Genomic DNA, 12,906 nt, shown 5'->3' on the forward strand with positions numbered 1-12,906 from the left:
TGTATGAATAATATTTTTAAAAAACACTCTTTACATGAATAAAGACATCTGTACAATTAGAAATATATGAATTGCTCATAGGTAGGAACACCTGTATATAACAATTATATGTAACAACAAATATAGCAATTATAATATTACCTCTGTTACTTTATTCAGTGCTATATCATTTAAACTTATTTCTCAAATATATAGAGAACCAAATCAAATTTATAAGAATATGTCATTCCCCAAATTGCAAATGGTCAAAGGATATGGACAGGCAATTCTCAGGTTAAGACTATCTTTAATTATATGAAAAATTATTCCAAATCACTACTAATTAGAGAAATATACATTTGAAACAACTTCTACCTCATACCTATCAGATCAAGTACCTATCATATTGGCTAATATGACAAAAAAAAGGAAAATGATAAATATTGGAAGGGATGTGGAAAAATCAAGAAACATACACTGTAGTTTTTTACCTTCCAACCAATGCCTCCATTCCTTTAAATTGGTTGTACTAAATGTTGTCCTGATTGCAGTTCCATGATCCTCAAATGGCTTCTTTTTCAAAATATGCTCTCTTTGACCTGGGAGCTCTGCAATTGGGCACACTATTCTTGGGAGTTTTTGTTTTGAAACCTTGGTGAATTTATTTCATTTCTATTCACCCATCGAGTTCTAAGATATCAGGTCAGTTTTCCTTTAAAATTACTTGAAATATGATGTCAAACTCTTCCTTTGATTCTGACTTTCAAATTGTTGACCTCTGATTCAAAATTATGAGTAATTGCCTGAATATACTTGCTAACTTAATTCGAGTGTAATTAGAGGCCCTTGTCTTTCTTCCATAGTTGGAATACATTTTTTTCTTTTTAATTTTGTATCAACAGCCCTTAATCTAGTATCTAGTACATAGAAGATTCTTAATAAACTCTTATTGAATCAGAGTCATTATATGAAAAATATAACAAATGATGTGAACTTTTCGGTGTGAGCTTCAACAGTCTGTATCTTTGTCAACTTAAATAGACCAAAACCTCAAGTCCTTTCTTAGAGCCAAAAGGAATAATGGGAAAGAGAAAATGAGCATTTCTTGCAAACAGCTTAGTGCATGATACTCATGATTCTAGTGACAAGATCATTACTCTTGGATTGTTCCCCTAAGAGATCTGGGCTTTTCATACTGGTAATTCTAAAGATGTGCCCAGTTCCAGCTACATAGCCAATAGAAAAATACTATATCTATGATATAGTAAGAGAGTGTAGAATAGCATTTCACAAAAGAATGTTCCTGCCATCTCCTTCATAAATTCCTCCATTTTAGACAATCTGTGTCAAAGTTGTATTACCCTAAAATAAACTATCATATGTTATGCAGCCAGACTTTGTTCATTACTGAATAGTGGTGGCTTGAATCTTCCCTGTATATATGAGTATGTACATGTATTGTTATTATATTAAACTATTACTATTTACTTTTCTTTTTAATTGAATCAGTATGTTGAGTGGTGTATTACACAGTGATATATCCATTGTTTATTATGTTCATGTGAATTTGATGTACTAAAAATTAATTTTCAATAGTCAGAAAACTTTTTGGCCATGTGAATAAGTGTAACTTCATCTTCAATAGCCTCTATCATAGACACTAAAACTATGGTTATTTTATATTATATTGTTGACCCCTAACTGTTTGTCTAGCAAATTTACATGCTTCCGGCTAAGTCTACAGTATTCTCTGAGCATGCAATACTGCTGGGGAATCACTCTTTTGGAGTCCAGGGGGATTAAATACATAAGACAAGTCCCTAATTCTTCCATATTTCTGAACCCTCAATACTTGTTTATAGATTACATTTGTGACTATAGACTCAAAAATTATCTAATATTGGTTAGGCTTAGGGTTAGGCCTGGGGTTAAGGGATCACTCTGTAGAATTAACATTTCATAGAAAGTTCTCTGTTATTCTCTTTAGGTTGTTGACATAATAATCGAAGGGTATGGGACATATAGTTTTCTTTTTAAAATTTTTTTCCAGATTACATGTCAATACAATGTTAATAATCCTTCTCTGACATTTTGCAATCCATGTCTTCTTTCTCTCTCCCACACCATCCCACACCAAGTATGGTAGGAAGAATAAATGTTATTGTCTAGAAAAGGAGTCCCCTTCCATAATATTTGAAAGTATCATCCTGGATTTCTTTCTCTTTCCCTTTTCTATCCCTTATCAGCACTGAACTCTGCTTGAGATTCACCAGGTTTGTTTGTTTTTCCTCTATTTTAAAATTCCTCTAAACTGGAAAATGGTCTGGTCCTTTAAGAAACTTACAATTCTGCTTGTTCAACAATATTTTGCACTTCATTCATTTTGCACACATTTCTTTGATAATTAACTAGGGGCATCCTCTGTAATAATTAAAATAGTTAATGCTATAAACTGTAGTGATTAAAATAGTGGAAGATATAAATTATAGTAGATATAAGAGTGGGTGAGTAAATTGTGACCGCAGAAAATATGTTTCACTACAGTGTCTTGGTTTTAAATCATTTGATTTAAATAAGGTGGTCGCCAGGGAAATATTCCCAATTATGAATATACTCAAGTCAACTGGGTTTTATAGAGAATTTAATTAATAATACAATGAGGAATTAAAGAAAAGAGAGAAAGAGAGAAAAAAAGGAAATAAGTATGAAGGGCCTTAAGCCAACATGGCCTAGACCTGAGTCTTAAGAGAGAGAGATCAGTCAGTCAGTCTTTTATCACTCACCACAAGGACTGTCTAAGCAAGGATTCTAGTGACAGAGTCTCCTCAGAGAGAGTTCCAGCCAGAGTCCTCCTCAAAGAGCCTTCCAGCCAGAGACTGTTTCAAAGGGCCTCTCTCAAGATCCTCCAGAGGGACAGAGTCCCCTCAGAGGAGCTCCAGCGAGACCTCCTTAGAGATTGTCCTCCAAGAGCTTCCCTTCTCCAGAGATCTTCAAAAGATTCTCCAAAAGTGATCCCCATAAGAGATTTCTGCTTTTTCTTATATAGGGGGTTTTCTCCTATGTCACCTCCCCTAAGTCCTTACATCTACCAATCACAGTAGACATTTTTCCAAAGAACAACCCATTCTAAAAACACTGCTGGGTTGACTAATCCCTTTAGTAAGTTTGTACCAGAAAAAACTTCTGAATAAGTTTTCACCTCTTTGCTCCTGGCAAGTTTACAAGTTGCCTGACCTTTAATAGGTACTTAGCACCCCTTTGTATTATTTCTAAAAATAGGCATGGCTTAAAGAACTTTTTTGCCTCACTATAAGTATGGGCCCAAGTACCCTCATTGTTTAGCAAGGAGTTTTTTTTTTTTTTTTCCCTAAAGCAATCCTAAGTACGGGTGGAGTAGAGCTCCTCCCATTTCTGATCCAAGTAGAGTTCTCACATCCAAATGTGGAATGCTCCCAGTAGGGAATTGTTCCAATTGAGAATTCCCAGATGGGGAAATTTTTAACATTCACAAGTCTGAGAAATTTCAAGATTTATACCTCCCTTACCTTCTCCTCACCTGAATAAAATTCCCCCACCACTAGCTGTTCCTTTTTAAGTTCTTGCAGCTTCCTGGTGTTGAGCTCTTCTTTATTTTCCTGAACTAACATGTGATCTTTTGTTTCAGCTGGAGTGTACATACAATTCCTGAGATCTCAATGGCAACAAGTTCTAGCAAGTAAATTGAGTGCTATGTAATTAGAATCTGTTACCCTAAAAACTACAATTCCCAGCACTCCACTCTCCTCACATCAACTGCTGTCATAGGGAGGTTATAAATTTTGTCTAACCCTGCCTCTCAGTCTCTCTTGATCTGATTCAGTTTGGTGGAGGTGATGTGAGGATACTAATTTAAATTCTACATTTATGGCAACCAGAAATGGGGTTTAGAACCCGTAATTCTTTCTAAGAGAGTAGATTAGTTTGAAAAGAAATCACGTTTCTCCTGCCTCCGTCTTTTTACTTCTCTTCCCCTCTGGGGAACTCGAGCTACTTACACTCCTGTTCCTGCTACTGCTGCTGTCTCTTGAATATACAAGCTGGGAGTCCTGGCGAACAGCTTTCTGGACTGCTGGTAAAGTATAAATCCCTCTTTCCCTTACTTTGCTAGAAGCTTAGTGCATTGATTGATTCTACGTGCTAAGCCAGGTGTGTTTTGTTTTGTTTTGTTTTTAGTAATAATTAGCTTCAAACCCTCTGGATTACTTTCTAAGAGCACCACTACCTCTGACTGATCATCTCCCTGCCTTTGAGTTGTTTATAACTAAAAGTAAGGGTCCATTTAGTAGTTGAAGTAAAGTGCAATGGCACTATTGTATTCCCCACCTATGCATTTATAAAAACATAGTGGATGAGGCATCAGAAGTGATTTTCATTATCATATTCCTCACCTCCACATTGCAATGGATGGGACATATAAAGACATGCATTTTACAACTGTTACAGACTCATACCAAAGGAGGGAGGGTTTCCCAAGGGGCTTGGTTACATTCTGATGGCTAATAATTTTATCTGTGGGTGTGGGGGAGAAGAGTGAGGGGATCTCCTAAGGGGCTTGGTTACCCTGGACAGAATTTTTAAAATATATATATTTGTAACTCTTTAGCTAACTCTACCCTTCCACCAAATTGATCTAGGTTCTTGGTGATGTTTTAGACCCAAAAGTTTTTCATCAGCAGTGCAGAGGTTGGTGTATTTTTTTCTCTCCTGCCAAAGTTTGGAATAATGGCAATAATAAACTTTGTTAAAAATATCTCAGCCAAGGTTGAAAGATTGAATAGGTCTGGAAAACTTGGACAAGTATCCATGAACTTTTTAGTGTCTATAGAGACTCAATGTGAATCCTAATGATAGTGGATTTGTTTGCTATTGTCAAAAAATGAGCTCTTGTGATTTGGGAGATTTTGATACTTCTTTGAATGTGCATTACCTGTTATACTTCTGTTTTATAAAACTGTTACTTGGTGAAACTCATTTGCACTCACATTATCTATCATGGTCAATTTAAAAAGGAAATGGATCACATTTTGGGGGTGAGAAACCTTTGTATTCTGCTTCACCTTATGTAACACAGTGTGTCACAGATTGTAAACTATATACGTTTATATATTTTTAATTTTATTATCATTTTTGTATATGCAATAGAGTATTTGTTTTCTTTTTTCTATCTTTTTTTGTACTTAAAGCACGTCACCACTTTAAATATCCATTAGCCCTATTATTGATGTATACCCCCAAACCTTTAGACTATGGAAACCTGCCATTGATTGTTAAATATTATGGGACTTTGCTTAATGATTGTATCTAATTCCAGGAAAGGGGATAAAAAAAAAAAGCCACTGCAGTCAACCTACACAGTGCCTAGGAGCACAAGGTGAAGGAGACCAACCAATCCTGGTGGGATTGATGAGATTTTGCACCAAGAAAGGGGACTTGAACTTATTTGGCAATTTGTGGAAGCAGCTATTTGACAACATCAGACACAGGATTCCCTTGAGCTAGATCCAGACTTCTACCAAGTGCCTCAGTTTGGTTGCCATTTTGGCTCCCTTATCCCAGAGAGCAAAGGTAAAATCAGACCAGGGAATGATATTTCCTTTTCTGCTTCAAAATCTAGTCTGTTTTCTCTCTCTTTTATAGTATGGCAATTTTCTCTAATCCTGGCTATTGTTCGGGTAAGTGCATATTGTTGCAATGGTCCTACAGACTTGTGGGACATAAACCATTTTATTATGCCCTGATTCTAGGACCTGTTATGGGCTTATTCTTGCTCATTCAAAATTTAATTTTGATTTTTTCCCTTTTCATATATATGTATATATATGTATATATTTTTATGTTTTTTACTTCCTTTTAACAATTGATTTACACATATCATAACTCAGCCATGTATCTCAGGATGGTCTGTGTGTTAATCAACACTCTTCTCAGGGGGAATTGTATAATTTTCATATAATTTTAGATTTATAAAAATTGTCCTTGTTTGAGAGTAATTTTAGGATAAGAAACTTGCTATATCCCCTAATCAAGAAAGTGAACTATTTGGAGAAGGTGCTATAATATAAAGATTCCTGTAGAAACTTCACACTGCACCAAAAGGTCCAGAACGAATTTTGGGATGTAATGAAATTGAACTATGGGGTGTTCAACGCATTTATTTTATATGTACACTCTTGTGCCAAAGGGGACTGCCCCCTAATTGGGTTTTTGTCAATGAGCCTAGCAATCATTGGCTCTCTTTCTTTTTTATTTCCCTCATCCCTAAATTATTGTAATTTCCCCTTAAAAAGTGCAATATTGTATGTACCTCTAGTTATAGATCTTTAAAGATATAAATTATGTGTATTGATTCTATGTTGAAATTAGGCGTGTAAATCTGGGAGATTTCTACATGCTAATTTTCCATGAGATCACAGGGGATTATGTAATTCGAATCTGTTACCCTAAAAACTATGAATCCCAACACCCCACTCTTCTTCTCACATTACATGCTGATGTAGGGAGGTTATAAATTTTGTCTAGCCCTACTTATCAGTCTCCCTTAATCTGATCAGTTTGGTGGAGATGGCATGAGGTGAAAACCAGGAGGCTATTGCTCATGTGGTCTTAATTTTTTTAGACATTTAAGAGTTTTTTTTTAAACTTCTATTTTCTTTTTGTTCCTTCTACTTAAAGTGATTATTAATAAAGTTTATAAATATAATTATTAGAGTGTTGGATATTAATTTGAATACTATAGTCCCAAGCAAATATTACATACCATGACAATTTTCTCATCAAAATATATCAGACTAAATTCAATGAGTTCCAAAACTATCCTGGAATACAATTTGGAATCAAAGTTTGACTGTAATTCCAAATTGTACTCCAGAAGGGTTCAACTACTTCACTCCAGTTACAATACATTAATGTTCCTATTTTTCCCTATTCCCTCTAGCATTTGTCCTTTATCTTTTCTTTTATGTTATCCAGTCTTATAGGTGGGAGGTGGTACTTCAAAGTGGTTTTTATTTGCATTTCTCCGTCAATAGTGATTTAGTGATTTAGATATTTTTTCATGTCACTATAGATAGCTTTCATTTATTATTCTGAAAACTGTTTATTCATACCCTTTGACCATTTATGAACAGGTTTTAACAAGCTGTTAATTCTTTTATTGTAATTTTCTTGCATTACTACCATTTCTTTTCCCACTTTTTCTTCTCCCTCTCATCATTTTCTTTAACTCTTCCAGGAATTCTTGTTCAGCGTGTTCAATTAGCATTTTTCTTTGAAGTTTTAATGTAAATATTCTCACAATTTTCTTGTCTATGGAGGGATAGACACATATGCTTATTCTTATTTGTTTTGTTAGTGAATATTTGTTCAGAATATTAAAAAAGAAGCTTGCTATGAAACTCATAAACTAAAAATTTTCTGTGAGCTTAAAGAAAATTTGTCAGTGTTTGATTTTCAAAATGAAACTTGGTGTGACTTCTTGAAACCACTTTTGAAACTTTGAAATAGTATGTGAAATTTAAATCAAATAAATGAAAATTATGATATTTTTGAATGGGAAAATATTTTGTGTTTAGTGATGAAATTGTTTCTATTTGTAATTGGTTTGTATAAACCACTGTCAACTTGGAAAAAACATAGAACCACTAAAATGATCAAAAAAAAAATCTTTAATCAGGGTAGAAGACAAGTTCTTATCAGCCTCCACATAGACACAAGCACTTACTATCACACAGAGCCAATACCCTGAGACTCTGGGAAGAGTGTTTCTGGGAGAATGCACCTCCAAAGATAGAACTTGAGGATCTTATTTACCTTTTGTGGAACAAAGGAAGGGAAATAAGATTGATTATTTCTAAATGAACAAAAGGAAATGAGGTCAGGCTTTGATTAACAGGAAGGACCTAATGCTTTACAATGGATACAAAAAGATGTTTCCAACCAGAGGCTGGAGGGGTCTCTAATTACCATGGGATGCAGAGAGCTCAGGGACTGCTTTGCAAGTGTCTGTCAGCCTAAGGCCGAGTTTTGCATGAAACCATTTCCACTGGGCCCAGAATTGATTTATTTTTATACCCAAATGATTACATACTTTTTGGCACACAGCTATATTTTTTCTATGTACCCGCTCAAATGCAAATAATTGAATGAGTGATACATTAACTTTTAACAAATCATCTGATTAACATTCTGTGAAGACAATCGACAAACATTGAGGCCAAGTTGACAGATCAAAGGAGTGATAGAAACACAATTCAGTTCTAATATTAACTAATCGTTTTTCAGAAATTCATGGGGGAGTTTCCAAGATGGATTTTGGTTGATAAATTGAGTCACCAATGCATGAGGATCTAAGGCATAGTGTACAAGACTCTCCCTATGATGACTTATGTACTGGCTTAGAAGAACTTGTTTCTGTGCATGGGAGTAGGGGATTTCTAAGCACAGCTTTGTTAAGAGTTACATACATAAGCAGAAATTAACCCATGATAGTCTTTTGGGTTCGGTTTTGTGAGCATGATCTTTTTGGTGGTATTTTGGGGGAATAATGTGCAAGTATTTGCTCTTATATTATTTTTCCTGAAGCTGGGGAGAGAACAATAATTGTAGCAATTCTAGTAATAAGGGATGTTAGTGAGAGAAGTCATATGGGGGAGGGAATGAATGGATGTCTCCATCCTGCCAAGGGGCTACTTTGTGACATCCTGGATTCCACATGTGACCATGTCAAGACATTGTAATTTGAGGACTTCCATCAGTGTGAGAAACTCCTAAGACTTGATTGCATAATAATCTTATCTACACTGGGATCATTACTTTTTTTAAGGTCTATTGCTGTTTGGAGATAAACTCAGTCTGGAACTTCCCCCAAAGCAAGTTCCAAAAGGATAGGGGCAAACTTGGAGGTTTCAAAAACACAGTTGACACCACTATGTAGTAATGTGAACAAAGAAGAAAAAAATATAAAAATTCAATAAAACTATAAATATTATAATTTCTAGTATTTTATAAAAAAGTTTTACTCTTTAATCTCAATATTGAAAAGCTAATTTTTAAAAACCTCAATATTAGCCCACTCTGCTGGCACATCAGTACTTTTCTTCTTTGGTGTTTTAATAAACTGTTTTTTAACTTTCTCTTCTTGAGTTTTGCTTCTTTAAGCATGGCAAAGACAAAAATATAACATTTTCCTTTGAACAATCTGGCAAGTCAAACCAGGAGCCTTTTTTGAAGGCCTTTGCTTTTTAAATTTCGACTTTTCTACTCTCACAACCCACACTCAAGTTTTTGCCAATCACAGGCCAGAGTGAACTCCCCCACCAATTAGTTGTGAAGTGGTAAAGAATTTAGTTCCCCAAGACTCAGGAAGGATAAGAAGAAGTAAGTCCCATACCCAAAATGATTCTTTCTCATTTGTGCATTAAGAAAAGGAATGTTACCACAGGAAAAGGCAGTTGATGGGTCTCAGTTCTTACTCACCAGGATGTTACCCATGAAAGGAAAGGCTAAGTGTGTGCTAGAACTAATCTGGGATCTGCTCAGAGTAAGGCTTCTGCTGACTCAATTTGGCAAAATGTTAAAAGCTTTGGAAAAGACAAAAAGATGTCCAGCCTGTCAGGATACATCCAGTGTAGACAGGATTCAGAAACCAAGATTTGTAATTGTAAGAAACACATTTGGCCATGTCAATAAGGGACTTTTGATTATCATTGACTGTATGTGTTCAAACCAAACCTGAACACTAGAGACTAGAAGAAAAATCTAAACAAAATAAAGGAGCATGGCACAACTAAGAAATCTAAGAAATAAAATCAGAGAAGAAGGAAGTAAAGATTTTGGTGGACCTCAGAAAGGAGGACAATGTGGACTTGAGATGGCTTTTACTTCAGTTCTCTAGTGCACACAAGGTCTTTTTTGTCCTTGGAGAACTTGGGAGGGGAACACATCATCACCCAAAAAGCCCACTCATGAAAGAGTACAAAAGGGGGAGCTTAAAGGCGAACAAAGCCTCAAAATTATTCTCCCAGCTTTTGGTAATAATAATATTCAAGGATATTCACAGACTTGATTAGGCTTTCAGTGGAAAAACTGCAAAATTCTTTCCTTCTCTGCCTTCACAACCCTGGCCAAGTTGTAGATTGCAGAGATAAAGACAGACAAGAAAAGGCAGGAAATTGTTTCATAGTTTTTAGAAATCTATGGAATTATAAATTGTCAACCTGACATAAAGAGGACTTTCAAAGTAGTAATAAGAAAGGTTTTTAATCAAAGCAAGTGAATTGCAATTTGGGAATCTTACACAGTACCAGCATTCAGTACTAGGGAAAATGGGCAGAACAGGTAGGATTTAAATACACTTCAACATGGAGGAGGGTTTGGGAAAGGGGGCAGCAGGGAAGGGTAAGTTGCTTTATAAAATAGTCAAAGGATGGAGAGTAGTAATAGCTGATCAAAACCACAATTGACAACAATGATTGTCCAAAGAAACAATTGAACCACTTTTAACTGGTTTGTACCATCTTGACCTTTAGAACTGAGGAGAATAATAAGCAACTCAGAGAAAAGTGAGGCTTACACTTTATCCATTCTCTGAAGATATCCAGGTGGTGTTAGACTAAAAATAAAAAGGAACCCATTTGACTCATTGGGTGATTCTGATTGGAACCAAAAAAGGTATGGGGATGTAGCAGTGCCACCACTATTTTTTTTTAATGTAAGCTAACTGAAAGATGTGAGATCTGAATTTTGATTACTAATAGATAATAGCCCTTTGAAAATTGAGATTTTGAATGTTACCTTTATTTATTATGAATCCAGAATTAATTCTAAGTGTGTTGCTAAATCATAATGCAGCCTCATGTAAGTGAAATGTGTTCTCCTATTGGGATAATTGAGGTAAATTAGAACAACATAAAATACATTTGCTATTCAGCTTTAAGACAAAATGCCAGGAAATTACATCAGTCAGGAAACCCTTAGTTCATGTGGTCTCAGAAATTTATTAGCCTTCTGATTTTTTTATCTATTTACTGCAGTTTACTAATCTGTAATGGTAATAATAGTAGCACCCATTTCCTAGGTTATTCTGAGGATCACATAATTATAAACTGCTTAGCAAACATACTAAACATTGTATAAATATTAGTAAATCTAAATAAATTAAACGTATTAGTCTTGATTACAATCATTATAGAATGCCAAAAGCAGTAAAATGAATAATTATCAATGTAAAATAATTTGGAAATAAATTCAACTGAAGTGTTACCATCCAACCAGTGATAAATTTTATGTTTTAATACATGATATTATGCATTTATTATTGTTTCTAAATTTTACATTTTAAAATTTAGGAAACCATTTTATACTGTTGAAAAAGTAATTTATTTTTTAATATGGATACTGTTATATATGAATTTAAAGAATATGGTTAACATGTTTTTAAAAAATAAATATTTAATTTAGAGAATTTTATCTTAAAATGGAAAAATATGGCATTTTAGAAAAAGAAATACAGATTGGAGGCTTCCAGTGGCCAGATTTTTTTTTTGGTTTTTGGTGAACTCTCATATATTCATAGTATGTGTGAAATTCTAGAATGTGATTATTTTTAAGTTATAAGAAAAAGATAAATAAAATGTCATTATATGTATTCATTATCAACTGTTTTGCAAGAGGAGAAAAAAAAATCATAACCTATCCCTAAGGTGTGATTAGTGAAATTTTGTTATTTGGAGTAAAATTTCATGGAAATGTAACTTAATATTCTTGCTTTTGATTTCTGATATGAAATCAAATGATATGATTACCTGAATTATTTTCAAGATAATAATCTGCCATTCAAAGGATTGTCATGTGCTTCCCAAAGTGGAGTGTAGTCTGAGAACTACTCTAAGTGGATGTCTGTGCCTGGTAAAGTTGAGGGAATAAAGTTGCAGAAGAAGGTAGGATCTCTTTGACTATTTCCTCATTGTGCTATTTCCTTTCTGATTAGAAATTTTTTCCCAGCTGGCTAATTCTGGGCTGGATATTGATACCCTATGAATAATGCAGGATTTTGCAGTGTAGTTAGCTATAAAATATGACTCCTGCTTGGAATCAAATAGAACTAAGAAAATTTTCCCATTATGACTTTTATCAGAACAGTTTGTGCCCTTGAGGCAACAAGCTTGATACTCTTATAACTATGTTTCTCCTTTTTCCTTTCATATTATATTTCTATAATCAGGATAGATGAACTATGAAAGCTTTTGTTACTACAATACTAAATCTATCAATTAATAAATCAATACTAAAACATCTGAGTTACTCTAAAAGAATGCAAGTAGAGGAAAACCTTACTATTTTTTAACCCATACTTATCATCTTAGAATCAATACTAGGTATTGGTTCCAAGACAGAAAAGTGGTAAGGGTTAGGCAATGGGGGTCAAGTGACTTGCCCAGGGTCACAAAAAGAAAATCATACTATTTTAATCTGAATTTGTAGTCAATTCCATATCCTACGTAATTAGGAAAATGAATTCTTGGTCTCACCATCCTCTTGCTAGTAGTTATAAATTCATGTATAAGATTAAGGGCTTGATTTATCTCATTTTTCCAGGATGATATGGAGATAATAGTCTCAAAGGGAGAGAAGACAAAGATGTGATATAAACATTTTCTAATTTAATAGAGTAGTAAACTTTGAGAAAGAAATATTTCAGACTGTTTTCTCTGAGTAGGATACAGACATATAAATATATACACATAATTTATGTGTATATATGCACGTATGTATTCTATATGTGTATATTTGTGTATACATATATGTGTGTATATATATAGACCTTGGATATATTTTAGTAATAAGATATCAAAATTTTTACATAAAATCTCATAAATAATGGTAAAGAAT

This window comes from Monodelphis domestica, chromosome 2 (assembly GCF_027887165.1).
Source record: "Monodelphis domestica isolate mMonDom1 chromosome 2, mMonDom1.pri, whole genome shotgun sequence".
Taxonomy (NCBI): Eukaryota; Metazoa; Chordata; class Mammalia; order Didelphimorphia; family Didelphidae; genus Monodelphis; species Monodelphis domestica.